The 18,064-nt window shown below is 38.9% G+C and overlaps 1 protein-coding gene and 1 pseudogene across 1 annotated transcript in view; one reads left to right on the top strand and one right to left on the bottom strand.

Annotated features, from left to right (window-relative positions):
* The window catches only part of LOC135697644 (uncharacterized), a 115,562-nt pseudogene that overhangs the window by 8,766 nt on the left and 88,732 nt on the right, over positions 1–18,064 (bottom strand).
* The window catches only part of LOC135697643 (uncharacterized), a 338,903-nt gene continuing 321,188 nt past the window's right edge, over positions 350–18,064 (top strand). Inside the window, exons 1-3 of the mRNA XM_065217424.1 lie at positions 350–408; positions 12,451–12,870; positions 13,054–13,336. The gene's annotated coding sequence lies outside the window, so the exon portion shown is untranslated. The remainder of the gene's footprint in view (positions 409–12,450; positions 12,871–13,053; positions 13,337–18,064) is intronic.

Raw genomic sequence — 18,064 nt, 5'->3', positions numbered from 1 at the left:
ACTTTTACCTTGCTGCTGCTTGATCGTTCTTCTCGCTCCCGAAACGCCACTTTCTCAGCGAGCCAGCAGCCGTGTCGCCGTGAAGATCCATCAACAACTCACTCTCGCAGCATGCCTTATCAGTAGACTAGGTAGGTTCGAGATCACCGCTTATGATCATCGTCGCTCAGTTCCAACCGAGCGAACGCGAGAATGAGAGCACGTGCTTGTTTGCGATCGTGCGTGGGGCTACTCACTCTCCTATTCGGTGGTGAGTTCTCCACCACCCAACCAGCCGTAGCAGCACTGTTGATGGGGAACACCGCACTACTCGGCTCCCGGTACGATCAGTGACTTTCATTTGCTCGTTCGGAAAGCTCGTATTTGGCTCTCTTTCGAATCTTGTGTTTGTGTTTTACCATTTCGAAGGCAAGTTTTGATAGACAATAATTAGCTTGTAGCAGTCAGTATATTGTTGGAATAGATTCGGTGTGTGTTTGGGTCCATAGGCCCATTGCATTGCATTGTGTGGTGAGCTGAACTGGAATTTAAAGCGCGAGTGCCGTAAACCCGGGTGTTTCCCCATCAATTCCGCGCCGGAGGAAGCTCTGGATTGGGGTTCCTCGGTTCCAATTTTTTTTTTGCGTACTTTCCTCTGCAGTCTGTGCATGGGATGGAAAATGCGCAGGAAGGAAATAAGGAAAAGAAGTCAGCGCCGCCGCCGCCGCCGCCGATGGCGTGTTTGATGTGCTCTGGATAGTGCAACCGATCGACCGGGCGGGCTGCGGCCAGCGTGCGTGTGTGTGGAAGCCCATACTGGTTGTGTGTTGTGCATTAAAATTGCAAGAAGAGGCGAAATTATTATGCGAATTATCTCCGCAGAACCTGGAAGAAAAGCTTGTGGTGTGTGTGTGTGGTTGGTGTGCTAATTTTCGGTTCGCGGAGCCTGTGTGTGCTGTGCAATAAACTGTTATTGATGGAGAGACGGGTTATTTATGCTCCGAGAACCGATTGCGGAATGCGAACGACATGGTGGAGGAGGCGTGAAGGATTTCTGATGGTGCATAAATGAAATGAGCTCGCGAGGATGCGTCCACTCGGGAGTGGAAAATTGCGGCAATTGAATTTTATATCCGCAGATGACCAGTTTCCCGGGCCTTCAATCACGGCATTGTTAGGGATACAGTGCATCATGTAGAGTCGGATGTTTGCTCGAAGCATTACGCGGTTTTAGCTTTCTGCTAATAGCAGTTGATTTTTTTTTTGTATTAGAATTTCTAGTATTGCATTGCGTACTCATGTAGAACGACGAGTCCGTCGTTAAATCTACCCTCACGTAAGTACGTGCGTATCTAAATGTTGTTGATCTACATGAAAACATTTTTGGGTGGCAAAGTGACGAGGTTGTGAGTAGGGTTTCAAACATTGTCAACAGTATCTGTAGCCTAGAATGGTGTTTTTTTATGTTTAAGAAGTTCACTTTATTTAAAAGACGAATTGATGTTGGAAAACTTACACTTGAACCAATGGAAACTCAGAAAACGCTAAGGGTTAACAGAAATAAAAAAACCCAGGAGTTAAATAGTCCAATGTTATTATAAACATACTGCACACAAATAGGAACAAGACAAAAACATCTAGGGTAGATGTACCAGTCAAAGCAGTACGTTCCTATTATGGTGTGTTCCAATTATAACCTGTGAGAATCCCATAGGTAGGCCATAACTGGAGCACACCATAATAGGATCGCAAAATCATAGCTGGAACACCTACCCTAGTTCCTTTTTATCACGATTTTTATAATTTTTATTTCTTGAAACATCGTTGTTGTCTAGTCGATCGGAAAAAAGTTATGAGAATTTTTCAAGGTTCTCAAAACATGACTTGAGTTTTATACAAGCACAATTTTCACAATCTTACAGGGAGGTATTAAATGCAGAAGAATTAATTGCTTGCTTTCAGAAGACATCCAGGCCAAATCATTGATGTAGGGAAAAGTGGGGCAATACACAGTAAAAAATAAATTTTAATATTACATCCCAGAGGATGCACTTCAATTATGTCGAAAATTTCATGTAATTTTTATGGTCACAAAAAAAAAAATGTAGTTGAAGCAGCGTAATGCCAGTTCATGCACTATATTAATGATAATTTGGTCTTTTTTTGGCAAGTAATTGGGTTAACTACCCCATTCTCGCACTTAGTCTTTCTTTATCTAGCGTAGTTTAGCGCCAAACGGAATGTTATTATTACAGATGGCTTCCAAATGTATTTACCTTTCCATATGTACCGTTTGTTCTTATAAGGGGTCGCGTAATGTTCGTTTATTGTTGAAAATGCAAAACGGCTTCTGGCGGCTCAACTTGGCCTACGGATTTTCTTGGGCCTATTAGCCATTGAAATGCCATTGGGAATCTCTTTGGCCTATCGAACGGAAAGAAAAGTAAATACGCGTGCGCCTTTTGTACACTTCAAGTGTGCCTTTTGTTATCGAGATCTTTTTTTTTTTGCATTCTTCAATGCTTTGTCTTGCAGATGTTGAATAGAAGCATCGTATCAAACGTTTGTTGACACGTTCACGCCGTTATCATGGATATATTTGATGTTTTGTGTTCGATGGTCCGGGAATGGGCGATTAGGCCGAAGCAGATTTCCCCCCTATTGAAGTGCATCCACTTTGATGTGATATCAAAATTAATTTTTTGCTGTGGGTCAATGGGGCAATGTGGTCACCCGCTTAAAAATCAACTTATTTATTGAACATATTAAAAATAAACTGTTGCAGGCTTAATGCTTGAAGCCTATTTCATTTAAGTCTACCAAAATACTTTTTTTTCCAGAGCAAATATTTGAAAAATATTAGACTAGCTCAAAATGTCAAAACTGTTATAAGATTTCTGAATCAGAAAATATGGTCGATCAGTAGTTTCTTATAACTAATCGTTGATATTCCTTAAGCAGCTTTATAAATGGTCATTGGTTTCTTATATACATGATATTTTTCTAGATAAAAACATTAAAAAATTTCTTAACAAAATTTTACTTAAGTCCATTCATAAATTCCTTTCATAAATATGGCTGTATCATATGAAATCACGTTTTGAAACAGCTGCTTTGGTAAAACATCAGTCATTACGAAGACTGAAAAAATATCCTTAAATAGGCAGTACTTTTGAAATTTAATTTATTGTACAGAAAATAATTCTTTCTGTTAAATCTCTTTATGCTAAAACTGTTCATTGTTGACCCTTCAGAAAGCCTCAAGAGAGCATCATATTCTTACCCGTTGTTAACAAGGTCGTTCATACTACCCCGACAGGGTGTTCATTTTACCCCAACGAACGGTTGAATTTTGGTTACAAAACGAACATTTTTTAAATCTTCTTGCATGAGATTCAAAACTTTACTTTTATTTAATACTAGCTGAACCCCGTGCGAGCGTTGCTACGCTTACAACTAAATGAACGAAAATTTAATAGAATACCTATGCAGAAATGTCTGTTCCATTTGTATAGGAGCCCCCCGCCCCTTAAAGAGGAGGAAGGGGTCTCGAACCTTTCCCGCCCCCAGAAACTTCTGCATACAAATTTTCACGCTGATCGGTTCGGTAGTTTCCGAGTCTATAAGGGTCCGACAGATAGACAGAAATTCATTTTTTATAGATATAGATTCAAATTGTATTCATGATGTTAAAAGGGCTTGGAACTATCCATTTGGTTAAATATCAATTGAATTTTCCACTGAATTTTGTATGATTAGTGATGATTTTCTTAAAGGGTGTCCACGATGAAATTGCCACACACAAAATTGATTCGCAAAATTCGAGTTTTCATCCGATTGCCATCAAATTTTCAGGGATTGAGAAATAACTATTAAACTTCATTTTACCATTTTACTCGTATTTTATTTACAGTCCATACGCAAATGCCCGCACCTTGGCCTTAACCCCGGCCATAAGATTCTGCACAACCTGTGAATCAACCGTTTTTTGCATGTAAACCCATACTTTCTTCAGTTCCTCGACTGTCTTCACTACCTTAGATCGTTTAAGAAGGTGCTGCTTCATAATCGCCCAGTACTTCTCGATGGGGCGGAGCTCCGGAGTGTTGGGAGGGTTGAACATTTTCGGCACGAAATTGACCTTATTGTCCGCATACCACTTCAGCACGTCCTTGGAGTAGTGGCATGAGGCCAAATCCGGCCAGAAGATTGTTGGGACGTTGTGGGCCTTCAGGAGAGGAAGCAGCCGCTTCTGGAGGCACTCTTTTATGTACACCTGTCCGTTCATCGTGTCCTGGGTCACGAAAGGTGCACTCCGCTTCCCGCACGTGCAGATGGCTTGCCAAACCAGGAATTTCTTCGCAACTTTGGACATCTTCTGAGTGCGGACATGCTCCGGAACGCTGAACTTATCCTTGGCCGTGAAAAACAGGTTGCCGGGGATCTGTTTGAAGTCGGCCTTTACATATGTTTCGTCGTCCATGATGCAGCATTCAAATTTCGTCAGCATGTTGAGGTACAACTTCCTGGCACTGGTTTTGGCGGACTTGTTCTGCTTCTCGTCGTGATTAGGGGCCTTTTGTACCTTGAACGTTCGAAGCCCAGCCTTAGTTTTGGCCTTCTGGACAAAACTTCGGCTTAGGTGCAGCTTCTTAGCCACATCCCTAACGGAGGCGTTCGGATTTCGGTTGAAGGCCCCAACTACGCGGTTGTGATTTTTGGTGTTGTACGGAATACTTTTTCCTTCACTTCTGGGCTTCCGATCGGTGGTCAACCGTTCCTCGAACCGCTTAATCACTCGCGACACCGTGGAATTCGCGATTCCCAACGTTTTAGCGATGGAACGATGCGAGAGATCCTTGTTCTCGTGATGAATGCGCAAGATTTTATCGCGCACGAGCTGTTCTTTCGACTCCATTTCCGCGAGTTTTGATCACAGGACTTTAAAACTTGCAGGATGTAAATAATGCACTATGAACTAAATCCACCCAAATTTTCATTAAATTCTACCCAACGGTTAAAAAGTAAGAGCAATTTCATAGTGTGGCAATTTCATCGTGGACATCCTTTAAGGTGGCCAAACTGCCCCACCTTCCCCTATTGATCGAATTGCAATTCGTAAATCTTCAAGGGATAATGCTGTTACTTTTTTAATTATGAACTTCAGATCGGATCGGTCAGAATTTTTCAGTTGGTGGAAAATGACCTCCAAATCTCCTGCTCCTTGCTTTGTAGCCCACGTACTTATTCCTAAATTTTGCTTTGATTTTCTCTCGATAATTTCATTCGATTTTTAGAACCGCGGTTTCAACAGTAGGTAACACCCATTTGTATATCTCTGAGTTTTTCAAAATCGCAATTCTGGATCCCGAGATATGCATGACCTAAAGCTTGCAATTACTTCCAACAAGATTTTTATCCTACAGGTCCTTAAACTACAGGTCCTTAAACTACAGGTCCTTAAAATAACAGATCCCTCGAAGTTTCATAGCAAATTGTATGCAATCTATGTATATTAAAATGAATTTCTGTCTGTCTGACCCTTATAGGCTCGGAAACTACTGAACCGATCGGCGTGAAAATTTGTTTGCAGGGGTTTTTAGGGCAGGGAAAGGTTCTTATGATGATTCGAGACCCCTCCCCATCTGTAAACGGGGGCTCCCATACAAATGAAACAGAAATTTCTGCATAACTCGAGAATTAATCAAGCAAATGGAACCAAATTTGGCATGTGGAGGTCATAGGGGGTAGCCCCTTAGATAAGAGGGGCTTGTATTGAAGCCCGAGCACGGCCGGGCATACTCAGCTTGTTTCTTATAACTCTGAACTTTCCTGGAAAATCAAGGGAGACTCCAGATTAAGTTCTGTGCCAGGTGTCTGGTCATTATGTCGAAAGTCTCAGCTCATGTTTGATTTTAATGGCTGGGATTTAACGATATAGAACTATGATTACAATTTTATCAGATTCAAAGAAATGTTTGTGATTTTTACATTATTAAGATCAACCAGAAGTGATTATTTGAAGATTTTAGGTTAGGTTTGGTTTTCCTTATTAGAGATGATTACAACCTGGAGTTGGTTCACCTACGATTCAAGATTTTAACACTTAGAGATATATTTGAGATTGCTCGGATTTAGCGAAGTATTTGATAGTGTAATCTAACACCACCATCTGATAGAGAAAACTTCCTTTATCGAATGGTATTGGTAATTTGCATGGGTGTATGTTGATTCTCCAGAAATTTGCGATTAAAGCCATTGTTTACGTTTGGTTGTTCCGCCTATTTCAATTGTTGGTCTAGATTTATTCTAAATCAGGTCCTGATCAGTCTCCCAAAGTTTGTGTTAATTTGGATGTGAACTCATACTGCAGTGCCCCTTTGAAGTATATACAATGGGGATTCCTATGAGAAAAGTGAACTTTTTGTTTTCATCGTTCTAGCCATTTTCAGAAATGATCTACGAAAAAGTTTACTATCTGTACTAATGTGAAATGTTGACTTCATTTGATAATTAATTATTAATTAATTAGGAGGATGATGCTCTTCTGACATATTCCATAAACTGTTCAACAGGCAACATTGGTGTGCTTGACGTGAAGAATAGGGTGAACAATCCAGGCTACTATATCATCAGTGCAAGATGCAGTGTTGCCCTGAAAGCAGTCGATTAATCATATCAGAAAGTTATCGGCTTCGAAATCAATTTATAACTAATTATCTAGAAGTCAAATCAAAAAGTGGTGTGGAAAAAAGTTGTAGCTGATAAAATTTCACAACTGTACAGATAGCAAATATTTCCGTAAATCATTCTGATTAAGTGCTTGGACGTTAACATAAAGTTCAATTTTCCTGTAGTAATTCCTATATAATCTTCAAGGTATGAGTTCGCATCTAAATTAGCTCAAATTTTGAAATAATTACGAGGACCGAATTTGAAATCGATTGAGTTTGGTTGAGCTAAATCGATATTTTGAACCACTTTAGTATACATAAAACTTCTTCTATTCCGGAAAAAAAAATTAAAATCACACACCACTCGAACAAAGTGCAATATGATTTCGCATTCAAATAAAGACAAATATTGGCAGAATGATCCGGACATGATTTAGAATCAATTGAGCCTGATGGAGCAAAGTCGATATTTTCAACCACTCTAATGTATACCCAAAGCATTGGAGGTTTCACGTTTGGCTGTTTAAATCGAAATAAATATTTAATATTCCATCATTCAAACATGAGCAGTTCATTGGAGTTTACTATAAGCATCATGTGGCTACAAATGTGACCTTGCTTGGTTGTTTGTTTGGTTGAAAATTTTGAAAGTTGTGAAGTTCCATGATCACTGGTTTCGTGACCTTACGGTTTTCTGCGCAAAGAGGATTTCTACTACAAAGGCATCGTCAAGTTCCGTCACTTACCGACTAAGATATATTGCAACTTCAATCACTGCAGATATTTCAAACGAGTTGGTAAGTGAGTGTCATTTTTAACAGCTTTTTAAGCTCTGTCTAGTGAAGTGACCACTTCAACAGATGTCTCGGATCATCCGGAAGACCAATGCTTGGCCATCCTCAAATAAGAATCAGTTCAAAATCTCAAATTCAAGTTTTAACCACTGGTGCAGCAAAGAGGAGGGGGATTCAAACCCTCCCCCTCTCCCTCAGAGCCGTGGGGCACATATATAAAACTCTCTTTAGGCCTTTTTCGGCTAACTGGTGGTAACTTTTGTTCATTTTTCGGAAGTCAACTCTCTCTCACTTTTACTCGATCTTTTCCTAACTGGAAGTCTAGGATACTTCGACCATTTATCCCATAAAAATTTCCAAAAATAACTTCCTAGCTCGATATCCTCCCTTACTCGATGTTTCAAAATCAAGTACGGGAGAGCTGACTGCAACGTTTTGATCAAGTTTTCACTCATTTTTTTAAATATCAAAATAATCATTGTTTGTTCAAGATCTTTCAAAACAAAATGTTTGTAGTGGTCTCAAAATGTAGGAGAAAGTCTCTTCTTCATTTAAATCCCTGGTCCTTCTGGCTTCCTTCAGGAGCTTCTTCTAACTACCTCCGGAAGTTTAATTTTTGTCCATTTGAAACATTTATCCGACTTATCTTGGAAGTTTCTTTTGACTTCCTTTGGAAGTGTATACCGACTTTTCCCGAAATTTTATTCTGACTTATCCCAGGAAGGCTCTTTCATTTTTTCCTGAAAGTTTATTACATCTTTCCTCGGCTGGTTCCATTTTTATTGGGATGTTTCTTATGACTTGCACCGGAAGATTCATCCAACTTCTCCTAGAGATTTCTTTCGATTTACCCCAGAAGTGCTCCTGGGTTCCTCCGGAAGCTTCATGTAACATAATTGTTGCTTTTTTTTCCAGACTTCCTCCAGAAGATTTTTCAGACTGTTACCGGGAGATTCTTGCAAACGCTGGAAACTCTTACTGACATCCTTCACTTTTACTTATCCTGGGTGTTGATCTCCCGGCAATACTATCAGCTTTTCCCTGATTTTTTCCAACTTTCGCCGTCATTATTTTTGGAAATTAGCAGGACATTCTTGTAAACCTCTTCAAAAAGTTCACTTGTAATCATGTCAGTTTTACAACCTTCCACCCTCCACCCACACTCACTCGAAATGCTGGCTACGCCACTGCTGTGAACGTTCTGGATCAACTCATGGCCAACTTAGACCCAGATCCATTCCTGAATCCTAAATTCACATATTTACTTCAAGTTCTATTGTTTTAGAGCAAGTCACGTTTGAAGTGTACTGCTTCTTGAAGTGGCAACTTGTACGAATTTATTAGAAAACCAATTCGAGGTCATTGAAGGTCCAAATTCAGTTATCCATTTTCATTTCACATATTTACCACAAGCTGTATTGATTAGAAAAAAATAGCTTGTAGTTCTGTTTCTGAAGATCCGTTCATGTTCGTGTAAAGTCCATTTTTACTTCCCAATCTCAAATTCACACATTTATCGCAAACCCTACCGGTTTAAAACAAATTAAAGCATTCCGATGGTACCAATTTTTCAGATGTATCGGATCTTCCGGCAGGCCAGTTAATGGCGGGGTCTGGACCTTTTTTACAATTCATTTTCAGTTTATGTCGATCTTCGATTTTACATATAATTCGGATGTACGTGAACATTAGACTGATGCAAAAATTGAAATTTTCGCTCCACAGTGCTCAAACGGTTCCAAATTTGGCCCTGATTAGCCTCCCAAAATTTGAACTCAGGTCCCTTTAACCAGAGGTCCTTTGATCCAAATGTCCCTTCAACCAAATGTCTCTTTGGTCAAATGTCCCTAGACGAAAGTTTCTATTGACTAGAGGTACCTTCAACCAAATGTCTCTTCGGTCAAATGTCTCCTCGACCAAAGGTCCCTTGAACCAGAGATTCCTTGAACCAAATTTCCTTTCAACTAAATGTCTCTTGGGTCAAATGTCCCCTTGACCAAAGGTCCCTTTGACCAGAGGTCTCTTCAACCAAATGTCCCTCCAAATAAATGTCTCTTCGGTTAAAGATTCCTTTGATCAGAGGTCCCTTCAACCAGAGGTCCTTTCATCCAAATATCCCTTCAACCAAATGTCCCCTCCACCAAAGGCCTCCTAGACCATAGGTCCTTTCAACCAAATATCCCATCAACCAAATGTGTCATCGGTCAAATGAACCCTCCAACTAAGGTCTCTTAGACCATAGGTCCCTTCAACCAAATATCCCTTCAACCAAATGTCTCATCGGTCAAATGTCCCCTCGACCAAAGGTTCCTTGGACCAGAAGTTCCTTCAACCAAATTTCCGTGCAACCAAATTTTTCATCGGTCAAATGTCCCCTCGACCAAGGGTTCCTTCGACCAAAGGTTCCATCGACAAAAGGTCCCTTCAACCAGAGCTCTGCAGAGGCCTTTTCATCCAAATGACCCTTCAACCTAATGTCTCTTCGGTCAAATGTCCCTAGACGAAAGTTTCTATCGACCAGACGTACCTTCAGCCAAATGACTCTTTGGTCAAATGTGTATTCGACTAAAGGTTCCTTGAACCAGAGATCCCTTCAACCAAATTTCCTTTCAAATGAATGTCTCTTCGGTCAAATGTCCCCTCGACCAAAGGTCTCTTCGACTAGAGGTCTCTTCAAACAAATGCACCTCAAACTGAATGACTCTTCGGTTAAATATACCTTTGATCAGAGGTCCTTTCAACCAAATATCTCTTCAACCAAATGCCTCATCGGTCAAATGTCCCCTCGACCAAAGGTTCCTTGGACCAGAGGTTCCTTCAACCAAATTTCCGTGCAACCAAATTTCTCATCGGTCAAATGTCCCCTCGACCAAAGGTTCCTTCGACCAACAGATCCTTCGATCCCTTTGATCTAAGCTCTCTTCGATTAGAGGTCCCTTCGACCAAAGGTTTTTTCAACCAATAGCTTCTTCGATCAAATGTCTCGTCGGTCAAATTTTTCTTCGGTCAAATGTCCCTTCAGTCAAATGATCTTTCAGTCAAATGTCCATTCGTGGGTTTGTTGTTCAGTTAAATATCGTTCATATCGTAATGGTCAAAGTCTGGGATTATAATTTTCATTACATGCCCCAGGATTAAAAAAAAATCCCAGGTCCCTTCAACTAAATGTCTCTTCAGTCAAATGTACCTTCGATCAAAAGTCCCTTCGAGCGAAAGTCCCTTCAACTCAAAGGTTAAGGGGCATGTAACGCATAAAACCGGTGCATCGGAGATAACCTTTGCTTGCCAAACGTCTAAATTAGCATAGATTTAAAAATTAAATTAGCTCTAAAATCATAATTTCTCAATCTATTTCTTCACAAAAAGTTGCATTTTGTCGGGAATCTATTGAAGGTTTTGAATCCATCTGAAAACATTTGGATCAATACATGGTTTCGGAGTTATTTCGGCTCCCGTTGGGGTCACTTTTGGGCGGCATTTACCTTTACTGTTCTGTAATAAGTATACACACGATAAACATAATGTTTTTACAAATCTTGGCCGGTAATGGCCTTATTGAGAGTCCATGGTCACATTATCCCTCTCGGGCATATTTTGGTGCCCCCGGGGAAGTGACCAATTCTCAACAAGAACCGAAACTCATCGTGCAACATATCAAGATTCATGATTTTATAAATCTTGGCCAGTAATGGCCTTATTGAGAGTGCATGGTTACACTAGCCCTTCCGGGAATGTTACGGTGCCCCAGGGGAAGTGTTCAATTATCAACAAGAACCAAAACCCATCATTCGACATATAAAACTTCATGATTTGATCTATTTTGGCCGGTAATGACCTTATTGAGAGTCCACGGTCACACTTGTCCTCCCAGGCATGTTTTGGTGCCCCGACGAAGTGGCTAATTCTCAACAAGAACCAAAACCCGTCGTACGACATATCAAACTTCATGGTTTTTCTTAACTCGGCGGGTAATGGATTTATTGAGATGACAGTCTTCTTGATACCGTGCCGATTCAAATTTCGGACACTTAAACTCGAATTTCGGACACTTTTAAAAGTTGATTATCTCGGTCGAATATGATCCACATGTCTTGTAAATTTTAAATTTTTTTGACTAGTGCCCTCCACGATCATCTAACATTATTACTTTGTTTCTAACTGGATGTAATATTTAATTAAAAATGAAAGTGTCCGAAATTTGAATCGTCCGAAATTTGAATCGGAACGGTATGTTGTTTCCGATATTATTCAAGAGGAAAGAAACAATCCTCTTTGATATTTTTGAAAACGCATCGACACTTTAAGAAACATAAAATTAATATATTTATAACTTCTAGAGTCGCTTAGTCCCGTAATTAACGTTAGTCTAATTATTCAATTACCTACATTTAAGCTAACCTTTAAATGCCACTTGTAGTCACCAGAAATCCTTCTCGCAAAACCTCACCAACTAAGCTTGAGTTGCACATAAAACTTCTAATCGAAATGCTCCCTACTACCCGCAAGCAAGCTCCATCTCCAGCTTGGGCTCTTTGCATAGATAGATGACTCAATCCCATTCACAATCTAACTGACATTCAACATTTTCGCCGACTCGATCGCAGTTCGTTGAAAATTCTTGTACACTCTAAAAACCGCCATACCGTGCTCATCAGATTGCAAAAAATGAAGGTGAAAATCGTGTGAGTGCCGGTGCTAATCTAAGCCCTCTTGCGCCCCTTCCTCCGTGTAACAACGGTCGGCGAACATTGGCGTGAAATTAAGGCTCGACAGAAGATGAAAAAGTTAGCACTACCAGCCACCTAGCCTGGCAATTACAAGCTTTAATGATACATATATTCTATACACGGGTGACTCGACGTCTCACAGGCCGGATAGAAAGAGCTCATCATCATCTGCACCAGCGTCGTCGTCGCTTCATGTGTGGCGGAGTGTGCGGTGTTTTCCGATTTTCATGGTTTAAGTTTTGTTTTTTTGCTGAATTTCTGATTTCCACCCATTAGAAGCGAAGATCCAGGTGAGAGATAGAAGCTGAAATAGATATACCCTTGTCTCTGGGTGGCTAAATAAAACGAAACCATCATTTGCTGTCGCTAGTGTGTGAGACATCAATCGTGAATGTGTACATACAAATTTTTTTCCTCTGCCTTTTCTGACTTGTTGGCGCGATTCCCGCTGGATTGTGAATTCCGGGTGTTGTTTGGCCGGTCCCTCGTTGTCACGCGAAAAGGTTAGTGAAAGAGAGAGAGAAAATCTGCTGAAAGAAAAGTGTGATTAAGCGAAGATTTAACGGATCAGTGATAAATTGGTGAAGTGTGAGAGGTTGAAGAAGAGAATAGAAGACCCCGCAGTGCCCGTCGCTCCCCGTCCCCAGCAGCAAGCCCCATCGACGGAGTTCAAGTAGATCTAAGGCCGAGGTTATTGTGAGTTGTGTGCGAGAGTGTCGTTGATGTTTTTTTTTTTTTTGGTTGGTGAGAAACAAGGTCAATGGGAGATTTTGTTCATTCTCTTTTCTCCGCTTAATCCGGTGGGATGGTGAATTTTGATTAGGCGAGTTTCGAGGAAACCCCACACCCCTCCCATTGGGCTTTCAGTACACTGTGAAGAGAGAAGATCGTTAATTAATCGTTCTAGTTTGGGAAAACGCGCCTGGGAATTGTGTATACGGATAATTGATACATTAACAACAAGTTACAAAGAAGAAGAAGAAGGAGAAGAATAGTTCAAGTGAAAAACGGAAAAGGTTTCAAGTGTACTGCGTTTACAATCACATCGCTGCTTGTGTTGAATGTGGAAAAAGGGATTGTGGAAACTGTTAGCTAAGCGTACCAGTACGAGAATTATCAATCACTCCGAGGCCGTGTGGAATCCATTAAAAAGTGACTACCGGTGAGTAACACTAGATATAGGAATGAGGAGATCGTACGTGAATTGTTGGTTGATCATGCTTCCAGCGAATGAAAGTACATTCTGCTGTTGTTGTGATTGTTGGGGATTATTAGTAGCTGTAATGAAATTCTTTTGTTTGCAATGAAATGAGATGCCAAAGGGGTGAGAATGTGGAAAATATTTTGTTCTTCCATCGGTACAGAAGACCAAGCGTGTTTGAGTAATTAGTTGACTGTTAATGTATTAATTTATTCTAAATTCATGCCTATTGTTGACATTTAGTACTGCATAATTTGGAAACATTTTATGTAACATTTTTTATAGGGCAATGCTGACAGCTACGCTCGTTAACTTTGTCAGCCATGGATATAAAATTTGGTTTTTATTCTTTGGATTGATATTTGGTTTTCTTCGTCAACATTAATGTTGAAGTGGTTGAATTTAGTTTTACTGATGCGGTTCCAATGCTTTGGTTCTTGTTGATGAGGTATTTTTTATTCATGAAACTCCAGATATTTTTCAGCTATAACGATAGGAAAACATTAAAGTTCGGTTTCAAACATTGAATGAGTACCTACTAAAAATTTAAAAGTTCTCAACGCGTTGTCTAATATTGAGCCCTTTGTTGATGATGATGGACTAGAATTTTCGCGCTTTGTAATATTTGTCGAACTTCAAATATCAAACTATGAATAATTTTGAGGATTGAATTTACAGAAAAAAAAATGTTTCGTATGGAAATTTTCGAGAATATTTTGAAATGTCGCATCACGAAAAAATTAAAGCCTCGAATATGAAACAATTTAAAGTTTCTAGTAATTCTGTTATTAGTATTATTTTTAAGGTACTATCTATAAAAACTTTCATCAAAATTTCGAAGATGAACTAGCCTATGGCTAAAAATCTCCTTGATTTAGTAAAAACAATTTTTTTTATCAATATATCGGTCTGGGAATTATTTTCATGATTCTTCAATTTTAAAAACTCCTTTTTGTTCCAGACTCAGAGAATCTGGCCTAAGGAAAAACTATCCTGATAAAAGACATCGATAACTTCTTCCTCTTCCTCGCATTTCAAGCTTATTGTGTATGGCATATTAGCTTATTGCGTGCTCTCAACTATGTGTTCTAGATGCACTTACACAGTTATTAATTAAGAGTTTTCGATGCCAATACCAATGCATGAATTTGAATAATTGTGTTGCAAGTACAATCATACTCTATGCCCAGGGAAGTCGAGAAATTTTCCAACCCGAAAAATTCCTAGACCGGACCGGGAATCGAACCCAGCCACCTCCAGCATGGTCTTGCTTTGTAGCTTTGCCTTTACCGACTAATGGAGGTCCCAGACATCGATAAACATTTAAAATTGTAGGAATATTTTTATCTGGTATCTAGGGTTTGACATAAAAAAAATCAAAATTTAATTATTTTTTTTTAATCCCGAACGTAACTAATTTACGAGTTTTGGAGAGGATTTTTTAAATCTATTTTTCATTCTTTTAAATAAGCAGTTCCTTTTTGGGTTGCATGGTGTATTTTCGTTTCTCAGACTTTGCGATGAATCTTACGACGCAGCAACCATTGATATATACAGTCAGTCTAAGCTAAGCTAAGCTTAATAAGGTCCTAAATCGTGATTTGATGGGTGTTTGGGGGTTCGAAATCTTTAATGTTTTTTTTTTTTTAATCGAGACTTAGTTTAATCGATGGAAGTTTGAACACGCGAATTTTCAAAATCTTTTTTTTTCACTATATACATTCAAGGGAAATGCACCAGCATTGGCCATGTTCGTATTTTGGCCACCTTTTGAGATGATATTCAGATATTCATTCATTTACATAAACATTTCGACCAAAAAATGCACGAATATTGTAATTTTATCGATTTTCTGAGATGTGGTCAAAGTAGGAACCTATGGCCAATACTGGTTCACTTCGTAAACTTGAAAGAGCGATTGATTTTAAGATTATGAATCATTAAGGCACCTGCTGGTTACAGATCAGCCGGATAAGATCCTTTCGATTTATTAGTTTGAATTTAATTTAATCTTTACCAAATAACGTCTCAACAAATCAATTGAGGAGCTCGGCTAGCTTAATGCCTGTCACTTTTGCTAGTCTGTTTAAGACTTGTTGATAGTAAATACTAGTCAAATCCTTCTCAGGAGCAGTTGTCGTCGTCGTCTGTTGGCTGCCGCCGGGACCGAAATCTAGTAACAGCAAGTTGAAGGGAAGCTTAATCGTAATTGTTTTGTGATATAAGGAGTGGTGATCGATTTGGCTTATTGAACTGAACATTATGGGTTCAATCTCAAGCTCCTTCTCATGATAGAGTTTAATGTAAATTAGATTTATTCCTTATATGAGATAAAGCGTATAGCAATCTGGTGATGACGTGTTCATCGGAAATCTATAACAAACCTTTTTCAAGAGTAGTTGTTATCGTAGTAACAGCAAATTGAAAAGGAAGTTTGTCGTAATTGTTTTGGGAACTCCTTCGTTGACCGTTCAATTTTTCTTACTGAGCAGAAAATCATGGGTTCAATGCCAAGCTCCTTCACATTATAGAGTTCTACTTTAAATCGGCTTTCTTTCACAATATGATATAAAGCGTAATGAAATTCGGTTGGAGGGACGAGTACGTAAAAGAAGTGATATTTGAGTTTTAGGAAAACCATGTTGATCAGAAATCCATATAAAGTCCTTCTCAAAAGCAGTTGCTGTCGTCGCCTGTGATGCCACCGCCAGGATTGAAACCTAGTACCAGCAAGTTGAACGGGAACTTGATCGTAATTGTTTTGTGAAATAAGGAGCTAGGTGGCCTTGTGGCAACCGATTTTGCTTACTGAGCAAAAGACGGTGGGTTCAAACACAAGCTCTTTCGCGCTATTGAATCGTTTGGACATCAATTCAGCATATCGTTTATCAATACAAATTCTGATGCAATCCCAACTCTTTTATCCAACATCACAGTGATAATTTAGAGGTGTTCTCGACTTTCATTAAAACGAGTATTAAATCAATATATTCCTAGCCATTCCTTGCTTGACCTGCATTCGGAACGCTGGCCGGCGCTGGTATTGTCATGTTTTAGATGACCATTTTTTACACATTGAAGATGAGTGCTAGTCCCAAGCAACGTCTGTTGATTCTCCGTGGAATTACAGCTGATCTGGCAATAACGGAGTTGCATCCTCGGGCGGTCAATCATGCTCATGCGCATGCTAAGACTTTGTGATTAATCTTACTTAGAAAAACAAATTTTCGGCTACTTTGAAATATTACAAGTTTATTCAAGATTTTGCACTCCTCTATTTTGAAACCTGTCCACGTAATGACGAATAATTAGCTCATGGACAAACATTATAGATTAATTGATATTTTGTTTTAAACAATATGCAGCATTTTTTTAAATAAAGTTTTTAAAATTCAGGAATAAATTAGTTATCATTTGTCAAAACTATTAATTTTGATTGGCCTGGAATCTAGAATGAAAAGAACTATCCACAAATGGAACTTTTTTTTTGGATGTTGCTAATAATTTAAAGCAGCCAAACGTTTTGAACCGCGGACCAAATGTTAGAATCCATATCAGCTGGTGGGCCAGATATTTTTATTTTAAACTGGAGCCGGTACGTTTCTAACGTTTATACAATCACATTATCTAGTTTGGGCCAAAAGTAATTAAATTGTATACTTAAAAAAAATACTTTTTGGATTAAATCTGGATATTTAAAAAAATGTGTTTGCGTAAATTGCATGACAGATACCCAACATTTGAAAATTTTTAATCATGTGAATTTATCAACGACCAGTTTTACGTGGTTTCCACATTTTTACAAAATCCAAAGCTTTTGTCTCATTTAATAAGCATTAAAAATGGCTATACTTTATAAATAAAACAAAAGGAACGTTTTCTCAGCAATGTTTTAAACTTAGTCTTTCTATTTATTCTTGCATATTTTAAATGAGCGATTTAACGAGGTTTTTTTGTTTTGCTGCGTCGTTTTCGTTCTAGTGAAAATGTTGTAAATTTGCAATTTCATTTTAAAATGTGTAAATTTTAAAGTACAGAAGTGATGTTCAAAAGTGCATTAAGTGAAAATTTTCAAATTCCTATCCCTTGCATGTGGTGCCGACTGTTCTAACCTACGTGTAGTTACGCTAAGCTAAGTTTATTTAACTTTTCGTTCCTCTGTCCTCGATAGAAAATATCCACCTAATTGAAGACGATTATTTCAAAATTTAATAAATACGTGTTAATCAAGTATTGCACTACTGCTTGATTGAGAGTTTCAGTACATAATCAATGGTGTATATTTGCATCGATAATGTATTGGAGCGGGGCTTATCATGTGTGAAAATAACTTCGGAATGCTTGCGTTCTTGAAATGGGCTATTGTAGCTGTGGTCGAGCTGCCACCTTCTAACTCCCGGGTTCAAACTTCTTTGCATTCATAAAAAAAATGATTACAGGCAGATTTTATCCATAATACCCATAATGCCAGACAGTGAAGGTTAGGCCAAGGGCGAATCTTCATTCTAATATATCATTCTAATGAAAAAGTTTCTTAATTCCAAAATCTGAAGACTGTCTTGAATAATATGTTTAGGTAATGGGCAGCAACAACGGACAGATAAACTACTTACAGCTTCTATTTATTAAATGCTTGATTTAACGATTGCCAGCAACGCCGGCTGGGCGTATCCTATGGCTTACCCTCCC

Source organism: Ochlerotatus camptorhynchus, unplaced genomic scaffold (assembly GCF_037179485.1).
Source record: "Ochlerotatus camptorhynchus isolate MF236.1 unplaced genomic scaffold, CSIRO-AGI_Acam_v1.1 ptg000077l, whole genome shotgun sequence".
Classification (NCBI taxonomy): Eukaryota; Metazoa; Arthropoda; class Insecta; order Diptera; family Culicidae; genus Ochlerotatus; species Ochlerotatus camptorhynchus.
The sequence above is the reverse complement of the archived record's forward strand: the minus strand, read 5'-3'. Positions and strand labels throughout refer to the sequence as shown.